A 12,724-nucleotide genomic window follows, 5' to 3' on the forward strand; every position below is an offset into this window, starting at 1 on the left:
ACCTTGACATGTAAAATCCTTCGAGGTGTGGGCCCCTTCTCTGTCTCCAGCCTCATTTCTTGCCGTTTCCCCCTGCCCTCCCCTAGTCCCAGTTCTCCAAATAGCTCACTGTTTCTAACCCCAAGTGTCTGTGCAGTCCCTTGCCCTCTGCCTGAATGCTCTCCAGCTGGTCTTCCTGGTGACTCTCTCAGAAGACAAGCTCTCTGGTGTATTTAGATGACATCCCTATGAATAGAGAACCAGCATCCTCATCGGGCCGTGGGCCCAACATCTTGTGCAGAATTTTCATCCAGAAAGCCCTGAACGTCCAGACCCAAAGAACTATTTTCCCTTTTGTCTTTATACTTCACCAGACCAATAAATGTTGAGTAACTTTCCTCACCACATTGATAAACCTACAACTGTTATATCACTCCATTCTTAAGTAAAGCCCCCTTTATGGTGTATTGTAGAGCATTTCACAGTTTATAAAGGCAAAGTGCATTGAATTTTTCTTTTTAATAATCTTTTTATTTATTTATTTTTAAATTTTTTAAAAAATAGTACTAGGTTATCAACCTAATGTTCATTCTCACAAAGCATGTGGCACACGTGGAGAACATGGTAATTGAAAACATACATCTGGATTACTAAAATTTGTTAATCCTCTCCAGTTGATCTTAAATAATGATTAGTCACCAGCAGAGTAAAAAGCTTTGATTCCCTCATGCTGCCAAGGAGAGATCAAAGTGCTATCAAACTTTCCCACCAGCTACAGTTGGAGTCACTCTTGTACCAGAGGAAAGAAGATTTTGTCTTGCGTTGTATTTGCAATGTTGGAGAGAAAAAAGAAAACCAAACTGGGCTAGATGTTATTGCTGTGAGACAAGAGTCAGGGCCTCAGAAACGAAAAGGACATTAAGAGAAATTAACTAACCAGAGCCAGAACATGCCTATTGCATGTTTCTTGGTACAAAGAAAAAAGACGATGCTTTTGCCAGAGAGTGGAGGTGGAAAGAAGAGAGTGATGGGAAACTTTAAGCAAATGGCGTTCCTGTTGGAGGACAGTCCTGCAGAGAAGCGTCATGAGGGAATGGAATGATTGAGAGTTGCCCAGGAAAGAAACGTAGACGGGCTGAACTTGGAATCAAGATGCTGTTTCCAAAACCAGAGTGGCATTAACTGCACAAAGCGCATGGGAAAGCGTGTGCTGCTCTCTGGGCCTGACAGGCCAGTGGGTCCCCACATCGTCGGGTCTGTGTCCCCTGGGTCTCCCAGCTACTGACAATGTGCTGTTTCCTGGTGAAGCAGGGAGGAGCTTGCATGTTTAATCACAGAGGTATGAGATTTTCCACAGGAAGAGTGATTTGAGGTGGGTCTGAAATCAGGCCTGTGGAAGATACTAGAAAAAAATAATAAAACTTGCTTCTGAAGCATATTAATGAGTCTGGCAAAAGCCATTTTGCACTCGTTTCAGACTTTTTTCTTCCAACTTGCATATATAAATAGCACCAATGGTGGTAAGTAGATTGAGAGAGTTTTTTTTTTTTTTACAGATATAGAATAAAATTTTGTTTCTTTTATTGGCTATTGATACTTCATCTATTTTTTAAAAAGTATTCTGAAAAATTTAGAAACTGTAGGATCATTGAAATAGCTATGAGAGCTGGGAAGGAGTAGATTGTGCTGAGGAAATGGTTGCACTAGAAAGGTAGGCCAAGAATAGTTAGCATTCTCACGTTATTATGAGCTAAGACATAAATGGAAATGTGGTTGTCATGGGGACTATTTGCAGTAGAATAAAGTATTTTGGCTTGCCAAGAGATACAGATCTTTTCCTAGCACTAATGTAAAGATTCCACTCTCCCCAGCGTGTCAAGGTACCTGGGGAACCTTGCACGTCCCACAGACCCGCCAGCTGGCACTGCCCCCTCCGCTGGCTTGCTGGCACGGTGCTGCCCACTCTCCTGCAGGGCACGTTTGCCATCTTACAACTGCCTTCCCAGGGGTCCTGGAACTGTTTCCTTGCACCAATTCTTCTCCAATATGGAAAAAGACCTTGTCCTTTCCTTCTCCACAGCACAGATAAGGCCGAATCTTGACATTTAACTAAGCTTTCTGGAAGGCTTTTACATAAAGGAAAAGTAAGTCTGGACCCTGTGTGGGGACACTTCCTCTCCTGCACTGTGGCGGGGGGCTCACCTGCTCGCAGTGGGAGCGCCCCTCATGCCCTTCATTGCGTGCGCTCATCCCTCCCTGGGCTAGGGCCCCAGCCCCCAGCGCCTCCTCTCCAAGGACAAAGGGAGTTCGCCTCCAAGCAGATAGTCCGCAGAGCCGCAGCTCATCTAAGACACCCTTTCATTCTTTTGTGGGGCAGCTCCCTCCTCCTGGTCATCAACCCCCCATTCCAGAATCGGTGGCGCATTCGCTTTCTCTCTGCACATCCACAAGGCCCTCAAAATGTTTCTCTACCATACCTGAGCGATCGGTTTCCAAAGGTGGATCTGAGTCTTCCTTTATGAAGAAACAGGAAGACCACATGTAACCTGACTGTTTACCTGCTCCACGTTTTAAAAATATATTGTTGTTTAGACCTAGCTAGACCATGCTTCACACATGGGCACTCTGGGACTACCCAAGGACTCCCCTAACATTTTTGGTAAAAACAAAGCCACAGGTTTTCTGTCTTGTGCTCTCCTGTCCCTGACCACCTTCGCTGCCTTCACTGCCTTTGCCTCGTTTGCCAAAGGGGCTTTGTCATCAGCGCTGACTGGGGACTAGTGTATCCACAGCACAATGGATGTCTCCAGTATTGATGATTCAATTTTCCTTTGTCCACCACCAATGGAGCCCTTTCCTTGTAAGACAAGAGCGAGGGGGAGTGAGCAGCAGATAGCCTCTGGGAGTCTTCCCAGTGGGGAAAAGGCATCATATCCCCCGGCACCCAGCTGTGCACTATGGCCTGTCTCCCAATCGCATCTTTATACGTCTATACTGTCAATTTGGCTGCAATTTCTTACAGGCAGAGGATGGGTCTTTTCCGTGTGAAATTGGTCACCAAACTGATACCTAACTCTTTGTTAATTGCAAGGTGGGGGAAGCAATCACAGGCCCCTTTGCAAGGGCTTATTTTCCTTCTCGCAGCACCTGTGCTGAAAGATTAATGTTCTATTTTGTTGTGTACTTTGCATTCCGTTTGTGTGACATGCAAACAATCTCTATCATGTGGAGTGTTTGAAAAGCTGTCCAGGAAGCATTTCTTTAAGGCTGCAGTGGGAGGCATGGGTGTCGTCTGATGCAGACTTCTGCTGGGGCTGATTCCCTCTCCCTGTCTGCTTTGTTGCAACACCTGAGTTCAGCTGAGGTGTTCTGGAACCCAGGGGACCCCAGATTGTATGGAAGTAGACTCCAGAGAGCTGCTGCGCGTAGTGTTTTAAATCACAGAAACAGCTCCCAACACTGACTTGGTTTGCTGAAGGAACTAATTAAATAATGCTAATAACTGGCGAACAGTGATGTCAGATGGGTAAAGTCACCCTGGCTGCTGAGTTGAATGGGGAAGAAAGAAAACAAGGAAAGTAGCCCTACTTGTAGCTGACGAAGGAAGAGCCTTTTATAACTAATGTAGATTAACAATAATAATTTTTATTAAAAGCATCTAATCCTGTGCTGAGTACCACAAGCTTCGGTTTGTGTAGAGAGTTTTCTTTAAAAAGAAGTAATCTATTTTATTACTGGGTAACTAATTGAAAATAGACCATATGCAATGAAATATTTTATTTGGGGTTCCTGTCTGTTCAAAGTTGCCAAAATGCCAAGAAATAGGACTGCAAGGAAAGAGAAAGGAAGAGCTTCAGGAGTTAGTGCGCTCCTGTCCTGCCATGTGCCCCTCCACTCTGCGCTTTTCAAACCTTCCGTCGCCTTCCCTTTCGGGAGCTGGCTGTGCTTCGTGGTCCTTTCTTGGATTACCCGAGCTATAATTGTGCTTGATTACAATCAGGATACTGGTAGTTGTTTCCTCGGTTACAAGGAATGGTGTGCAGTAATTTAGGAGCTTGGTTTCTGATAGACAAAATTAGGGTAAATTACAGCAAACATGAGCGCAGTCATGGGAATGTCATGGTTGAAGCTTTAAAGATGATTATTAATGGACTTTTCTGCCTTTGGGAACAGTGGTATGGAGCTGGCTTCCAAACTTTATTCATGTTAGTAAATTTTATCTTGATTAAAGCAATGTTCAGAATCTGTGCAGTATAATTTTTTTTCAAAATTAAAATAAGCAACCAAAGGCCTGGCACAGTGGCTCATACCTATAATCCTAACACTCTGGAAGGCTGACTCTGGAGAACTGTTTGAGCTCAGGAGTTTGAGACCAGTCTGAGCAAGAGCAAGACCCCGTCTCTACAAAAAATAGAAAAATTGAGCAGGTGTGGTGACGTGTGCCAGTAGTCCCAGCTACCTGGGAGGCTGAGGCAGGAGGATTGCTTGAGCTCAGGAGTTGGAGGTTGCAGTGAGCTACAATGGTGCCACTGCACTCTAGCCCAGATGACCGAGCGAGACTGTCTCAAAAAAGAATGGATTATATATGGATTATATAAGTTGTGGAAAAAGAGCTAGAAAAGACCCCCCAAAATTGATAAGAGACATTAAAAAAGTGGGATTGAAATCTATAAAGGGTCCATTTACTTTATAGCATTTGAATTATTAACAATATAAATGTGTTTTAAATATAAAGATTGGAGTATCCAAAGACAACTTTTAGACCATGTAGGCTTTTGTTTCCAACTTCTCCTATGGGAAAGAAGTAAGTATATTTTATTTATATAATTTTGAGATAAAAATCATTATTTGATAAAAAATATTACTTTAGGCATCCTTGGGCATATTTAGAGTATCTAAGTTTTCAAAAAGCGGATACTTTGAGAAAATATCAGGTATTAGTAATTTATTTTTGGCAATAAAGCGATAATAATAACTTTGTTTTCCTTGAAAGATGATATGTATTTATGGGGTAGTTTTATTTTCAGAGTCTCATCTGGATTTATATAACCACATGACATTTTTTGAAAATGGAATGATAATTTTATTTTTGATGGGGAAGTGGTAATATAAGTCTATCTGAGGAACAGTTAAAGAGCTAACCTGGTAGGGAAGACCATTTTGCACTGGCTTGCTGCCCTCCCTTCAGTTTTTATGCACCTGTCTGGTTTTCATCTTTTCTTAAATGTGACATACTGATCCCTTGTTCGTAGTCTCTCTAATAGAGATTTCGTGGGAGCATAGATAATGGCAGAATGATTGTAGCTAACTAACTACAATAATTACCTTCTTGTAAAGTACAGTTCTTCAGGACAAATCTTGAAATAGAGTTACTATTTCCAGATCTGGGCTTTTGTCTCCCGCCTTTGTGATTCAGTTCCTTCCATTCCTGAGCTGTCAGCTTAGCGATTCTTCTCAGAAGGCTTCCAAAACTTTGAATTTATTTATTATCTCTTCTTTTTAGCCGTTTCTTTTCATTGACCATATATATATATAAACATTTTTGAAATTGCTGTAAGATTTGACCTCTCTGTGCCCAGTGATGTTTATCAGGCATTTGAAAAATTAAACACCCAGCTGTTGTCCCTGTGGTCCAATTTCTAACACCAAGAATCATTAGCTGGCTGGGATAAGAGATATGGAGGAAGACAAATCTAGTTACTGTCTGTCTGGTGATTCTTGCATCTGGTCTTTTTCCTTATCCTTTTCATTCCGCCCGGGGGCGGAGGGAGGGGGGAATCATTCATGGATGTTTACCGACATTTCTGCCTCTGTTTTTGAATGCCTCAGGAATTATTCGATTTTTTCCTTTATGATAGTCTAATCCTACATGTCTCTTTGCCCTAATCTATTTTTAATAGCCAAGAGACAAATACATTTAGTTTTCTTCCTTTTGATAAGAACAGTTGTTTGAGAAAGGGAAGCATCAATTTGATTCATTTCTATTATTTTCTAGCACATTCTAATTATGATGCAAAAAGAACAACAAAGAAAAATAGATCAAGGAGGAAATGAACCTGTTGACTTGGAGACCGTATGTCTCACTAACCCTGTGTTTGATAGGCCAGAGCCTCTTACGGAAGCAAGTTTCCTAGGCCTAATTTAGAAGAGATGACCAAGGGTAGGGGTAAGAAGCCCCTGCTAAGCGCCACTGTAGCCTCCACAAATATTTGTTGAATTTTTAAAAAAAAAATGAATGAGAAGACTCAAGGAAAAAGACTGTTTCTAGAGGAGTTCCATAGATCATTGATTTATTATTTGGTGATACTACAGATTGGCTGGAATATGAGTGATACAGTTGTATGTTTCTTAGAATCTATTACAGTTTGACCTTTTTGAGTCATATTTGTAAGGTGTACAGTACCTATATTTTGATGGCTGCATTGGGCATCAAGAGACAGTGCAGTTCTCGCATATTTTATTACAGCCATTTGAATCATAATTATCATCTTCTGGTGAGTGAATGCCACTCCATTTGTTCCACAGGCTGGTCTGCCACTGTGAGGACCAGCATGGAACTAAGGAGGGACCCAACAGAGTATTTAATGATAAGATGGAGGGAAAGTTTCAGAGACTTGAACACACGGGACGGTTAAAAATGAATGATATTTTCAACATATTTTAGAGAACTTCCCAGCCCTTCGAGGTCACGGCACTAGGACTTATAAGCTCTGATAGGAGGCAAAGGCCAGAGGTGGCTAGAGGCCACCGTCTTCATCTGTTAAGATAACCTGGTGTTTTCTCCTTAAATACAGTGCTTTCGCATGGCCTCGTGAAGAATGGATTGGTTACTCTTGGAACCTCTCTTCCCTAAGGATGTTTTAAACATCAGTTTGAAATGGGCGAGTGCATTGTTTAATACTGCACAGGTGGTTGGCAAATTCAACTGAGACTTCAGAGATTCTTATGCACAAAAGATATTTAAAGAAATAGCTTTTGTGGACAGGGTCCATTCCTTGCAACTGTAACTTCCACTCTCCAGGAGCTGGGTTTCTGAGGCAACATTCACCTTTTTCTAACTGTGGCCATCTGCTTGTCTATCCCTTCCGTCCACAGGGGAGCAAGGGAGCCAAGGGAGAGAGGGAGAAGATAAAATTCTAGACGGGTACCTGGGGTTCATCTGGCCTAGGCGTTTGTCTAACCCAGTGCATGAATTTGACTCTTTTACATATGAAAGTATTTTAACAATTTTAGTACTTTCTGCTACTTCTGTGTCAGTGAGGTTTGGGAACTGTGCTCTCTTAGGGTGGTCTAACCACGGACTGTATCAGGTCACCTCCAGGAGAGGAGGTGTTGGTGACACCATCAGGCCTTGATGCAGTGGGTCTGGGGAAAATGACACTGCACACTCTCTTTTTTGATAATTTAAGTGACAAAGGACATATCAAAGTATAGTTGGTTCTTGAACAACGTTGGGACTAGGGGTTGTCAACCTCCTCTGCACAGTCAAAAATACACATATAACTTTTGACTCCTTCAAAACTTAACTACTGATAGCCTACTGTTGACCAGAAGCCATGCAGGTAACATGAACAGTCCATCAATAATATATTTTGTATGTTACATGTAGTATATACTGTATTCTTACAGTAAAGCAAGCTGGAGAAAAGAAAATGTTATTAATAAAATCATAAGGCAGAGAATGTATTTGCTATTCATTAAGTGACAATGGATCATTGTAAAGGTCTTCATCCTCATCAACTTCATGTTGTAAGCTGAGGAGGAGGAAGTTGGTCTTGTGTCTCAGGAGTGGCAGAGGTAGAGGAGGTGGAAGGGGAGGCAGGAGAGGCAGGCACACCTGGGGTAACTTTTATTGAAAAAAAAATCTGTGTATAAGTGGACCCATGCAGTTCAAGCCTGTGCTGTTCAAGGGTCACACTGTAATTGCTAAAAGAGCGATGCTGGAGAGAAGATTATCTGGAGGGGGTAGATTGCCGGCCTCTTCACCCTCATTAGCTAATGCATACCCAGTGCCCTGGTTTGCAAGGATGCTCGAGTTCTCTTCAAAGTATTGTGGTCTTACAGCATTAGTTGACTAGAGTAAATGAAATATTAAAGGAAAACAAAGTTTTTTCTAAAGAATGCCTGTGTAAGTCAGTCCCTCTGTTTAATTTCTACAATCTTTCTACTTAAGTTGAATAAATGCTATTTTTCCTGGAAGAGGTGAGAGAGCCTATTAAGCACTGGTGTGATGCAATCCACCGTAATTGTGTGTGTGTGCCCTGCAGGTGGACACGGAGGTAGAGCTCGAAGTTCCCAGTGTTTTCTACCCAGACGTGGGTTAGGATTCCAGAACAAAGAAACTTTCCAAGAATGCTATTTCTTGGAAATACTTGCTTTTTAAGGCCACATTAGGCATGACTTTTAAATTGGAGCTATTAAAATTTGCATTTCAAAGCCACCTAATCTGCCCTCTATTCTTTTGAACTGTGGGCGGTCTTGTCTTCTTAAGTAGATTTTGATTTCACCATACTTAATTTTTTAAAAAAATGTGACTTTGAATTTTTTCCTGTTTCATTAGATCTCTTTATAATCTGTCCGAAAAGTTACTTAACAATGCGTAAAGTAATGAGATTGTGTCTTCAAAATTTACATTGTTTTTGTAAGACTTTATGATATAAGACTATATTGAATGAGGTGTTAGGAAAAGGAATAATTTGGGGGACATATTCTTGAGTCAAATTGAGTTCTTAGCTTTATTATGTTAATAATTATTTAATTTTGATTTGTTCCCTTAAAAATTGCTTTCACTTTAATTAATGTTACACTAAATTATTATTATGCACTGAAATAATTATTTTATAGTATGAGTGATACAAAACTTCTATTAAACTAAACACTTAAGTCCGTAGTTATTTAAAGCCGAGTTTCTCAACCTGCACTGTTGGCATTTTGGGCCACATAAGTCTTTGTTGTAAGAGGCTGACCCCATGCATTGTAGACTGTTTAGCAGCAGTCACTAGATGACAGTAGAGCCCAAATGCGACAACTAAAAATGTCTCCAGACATTATGAAATGTCCTTTGGGAGGCAAAATCACCCCTGGTTGAGAACGACTGATGTAAAGTCAACTCTCTTTCTTCCTAATAGCAGAAAGGGACTCCTTACCTTATAGAAACAAAACAGAAACAGTGTGGGGTGCAAAAATAACTGTGGAAATCTGACTGGAAACATTATATTGTAGATCAGTGTCCTGAGTTAAGTAAAACTCAAAATCAAAGGCAAGCTAAATATTGAAATAATGTAAGAATCAATAAATTGTTTATGTTTATATAAAATGTTTCTGGATTAAGATTAATATAAACTGAAATATGGCATGGAGTACCATCTGGAACAAGCTAGCAGTTGAATTTTAGACTACTAAAGGAACCTGACATATCACATTCAGAATGCTGTTGTCCTTGATGAATATTTCCTGAGTATGTATAGCATCCTTGACCTGTGTAAGAGAACACAGAGTAGACTAGAAGCTTTTCGTTTAGTTCCTATCTAATTCCCATATTTTGATGTTTTGACATTAACACATATTTCTATTTTGGTTTTGTCTCTGTCTTAATCTTTGTGTGTGTGTGTTCTTTTTTTTATTTCAAAATATTAAGGCGGTTAAGTGTTTTTGTTACATGGATAGCTTTTATATTGCTTAAGTCAAGGCTATTAGTGTGCCCATCACCTGAATAGTGTTCATTGTACCTGTTGAGTAGGTTTTTACTCCTCCCCTCTCCCCCCACCTTGCCTTCTTGGTTTGCAATGATCTTTATTTCTCTCTCTGGCCACATGTGCCCATTGATTAGTTCCAACTTACTAGAGAGTGCATGTGGCGTTTGTTTTTCCATTCCGGAGATACTTCACTAAGGTAATGGTCTCTAGTTCATCCAAATTGCTGCAAAAGACATTATTTTATTCCTTTTTATGGCTGAGTAGTACTGTATGGGGGGTTGTATATGTATATATATATATGTGTGTGTGTGTGTGTGTGTGTGCGCGTGTGTGTGTCTGTGTATATACACACACATACACACACAGACACACACACACACACCCCACATTTTGTTAATCCACTCATGAATTGATGGACATTCAGGTTGATTCCGCATCTTTGTGACTGTGAATTGTGCTGCAATAAACATTTGAGTGCAGGTGTCTTTTTGATAAAATGTGGGATTGCTGGGTCGAATGCTAAGTCTATATTTCTTTCTTTGAGGAATCTCCCTGCTGTTTTCCATAGAGGTTGTACTAATTTGCAGTCTCACCAACAGTGTATAAGCGTTCCTTTCTCTCTGCATCCATGGCAGGATCCGTTGTTTTTTGACTTTTTAATAAAGGCCATTCTAACAGGGGTAAGGTGATATCTCATTGTGGTTTTAATTTGCATTTCCCTGATGATTAGTGATGTTGAGCATTTTTTTATATGTTTGTTGGCCATTTGTCTATCTTCTTTGGGAAAACTTCTGTTCATATCTTTTGCCCACTTTTTAATGGGGTTGTTTATTTTTTCTTGCTGATTTGCTTGAGTTCTTTGTGGATTCTGGATATTAGCCATTTATTGGATGTGTAGTTTATGAATATTTTCTCCCATTCTGTAGGTTATCTGTTTACTCTGTTGATTATCTCCTTTTCTGTGCAGAAGAACTCTTCTGTCTAGAAGAGTTTTTCCTACATTTTCTTCAGAATTTTTATGGTTTCATGCCTTATATTTAAGTCTTTTGTCCATCTTGAGTTAATTTTTGTATATAGTGAGAGATAGGGGTCCTGTTTCATTCTTCTGCATGTGTCTGTCTCTGCCTTCATCTTCCATGATGCCATATTCTCTTGGTTTTCATACTGCTTTTTTGTCTTATCTCTCTGCTTTCCTTTCTTATACCCCTTCACCCTACCACGGTTACTCCCCACAGGCTAGTTGAGGTGCTCCTTTTCCACCTTCCTTTCCTATTAACTCCCACTCATCTTAAATACAGGCCCACAATCCCTTTTCTGCTGTTCCCAATCCCCCAAAACTGTAGAGACTGGGCGAAATTTTTCCATAACTCATTTGTCAGCAAAACGTGACCCAGGTGATGCAAGGCTTTTAGAATCATTATTAGTCTCACCTAATGTGGATATGTAAACATGTCACTGTGGAATTATTAATGTGCTGATCATGAGCTGTTGCCCAGACACCATTGTTGGGGATAAGTAATGTGTTATCTATGTACTGCACTATTTTTCTAAAATCTGAAAAATTCAGAATTCTAGTACATTTGGTTTCCTCAGCAGTGGGTAAGTTACAGCTCCTACTTTTATGTGCAGCTTCACAAATTGGTAGCTTTTAAGGGTCTCTTCATTGCTTTCCTTTGTGCATCTCCAGCTGTTGGTGTAGCATTCTTTTAATGCTTGAAAGAATTTGTTTAAAATAATGGCAGTTCACTTCCCTTGCTTTAGGAAACAGAATATTCTTGATGGTCTTGTTGGTACTGAGTACTCCAGTCTTTAAAATTTAAGGTTATCTTAATGTTGCCTTTTCTCTACTTGCCCTGCCCATTAAATTCCCAAGGTTTTCTAGATCCTCATGCATGAGTTTCTTTTCATTTCCATGATCACTTCCAGTGGTTTTGGTCTTGAGCTGCTGCGTCAGTCCACATGGCCATCGTATCTAACGTTTCCTCTATCTGTGACTTTGCAGAGTAACACAGGCATTTCCACAACCACCCTGGCATGGCCTTGTCTCCAGCCATGTAGCAACTGGTGCTTTTCTGCACCATCCAGACACACAGGCTTTTTAATGTGATGTGTTTTGATGCCTTGTCCTGTTCTTTGGTTGACTTTCTCTCCTTGGCTGCACTGCTCCTTTTCTCAGCATCTGTCCATCATTCCCCTCAGTTTCATCTTCTCCAAACAGCCTCCCCTTCGTGCAGCGACTAATGTTTTAGAGGAGGATTGCATTCCCAAAGACCTAGTGAAAAATGCAAAATTCACAAAAATCAGGGCTAATTTTTCTTGTAGGAAATGAGTCACGTTATACAAAATTATATGCGAAAAGTGACAACTTTTTAATGTTTTTTTATCACTGTTTCAAATTCCCATAAAATAAGGCCATTTTGGAACTCTACCAAAAGCCAATCTGACTTTGTCTTTCCATCAGCACTTGGACTGCAGTTTGTGGGGTTTTACTATCTGCTTGCTCCAGTTCTCAGATACTTCATCTACAGATAGCTTATCTCTCCGAACACCCTGAAAATGTTTCGGTATATACAACTTGTTAGCCACTTTTAATAGTAATTTGATAAAATATTGTGGTTTTCTGTTGGATGAGATGAAAGAATAATGGGAGATTTCTATTCAGTTGAAGCACTCTGTCCAACTGGTGCAGGTAACAGATCATTGCCAACTTGAAGGGGTTTGAGTGGCACATCCCAGGGTTTGATCCCATGAGTATTACCTAGAGCTACGCTTTGATCTGTGTGTTGGAAGAAGACATAAGTGGTATGCTTATTGTCTTTGTCAGTTTGGCTGCTATAATAGAATACCACAGCCTGGCAACTTAACAAACATATATTTCACCTAGTTCTAAAAGCTGGGAAGTCCAAGATCAAGGTGTCAGCAGATTCAATTCTTTATGAAGGACCCTCTTCCTAGTTTGCTAATGGCTGCCTTCTTGTTGTGCCCTCACATGGCAGAGAGAGGAAGCTCTGGAGTCTCTGCCTTGTTTTATATGGATACCATTCCCATGA

The 12,724-nt window shown here is 40.5% G+C and overlaps 1 protein-coding gene across 2 annotated transcripts in view; it reads left to right on the forward strand.

Annotated features, from left to right (window-relative positions):
• Positions 1 to 12,724, forward strand: part of DCLK1 (doublecortin like kinase 1) — a 307,997-nt gene that overhangs the window by 38,610 nt on the left and 256,663 nt on the right. The gene's annotated exons all lie outside the window — the stretch shown is intronic.

Source organism: Lemur catta, chromosome 13 (assembly GCF_020740605.2).
Source record: "Lemur catta isolate mLemCat1 chromosome 13, mLemCat1.pri, whole genome shotgun sequence".
Lineage (NCBI taxonomy): Eukaryota > Metazoa > Chordata > Mammalia > Primates > Lemuridae > Lemur > Lemur catta.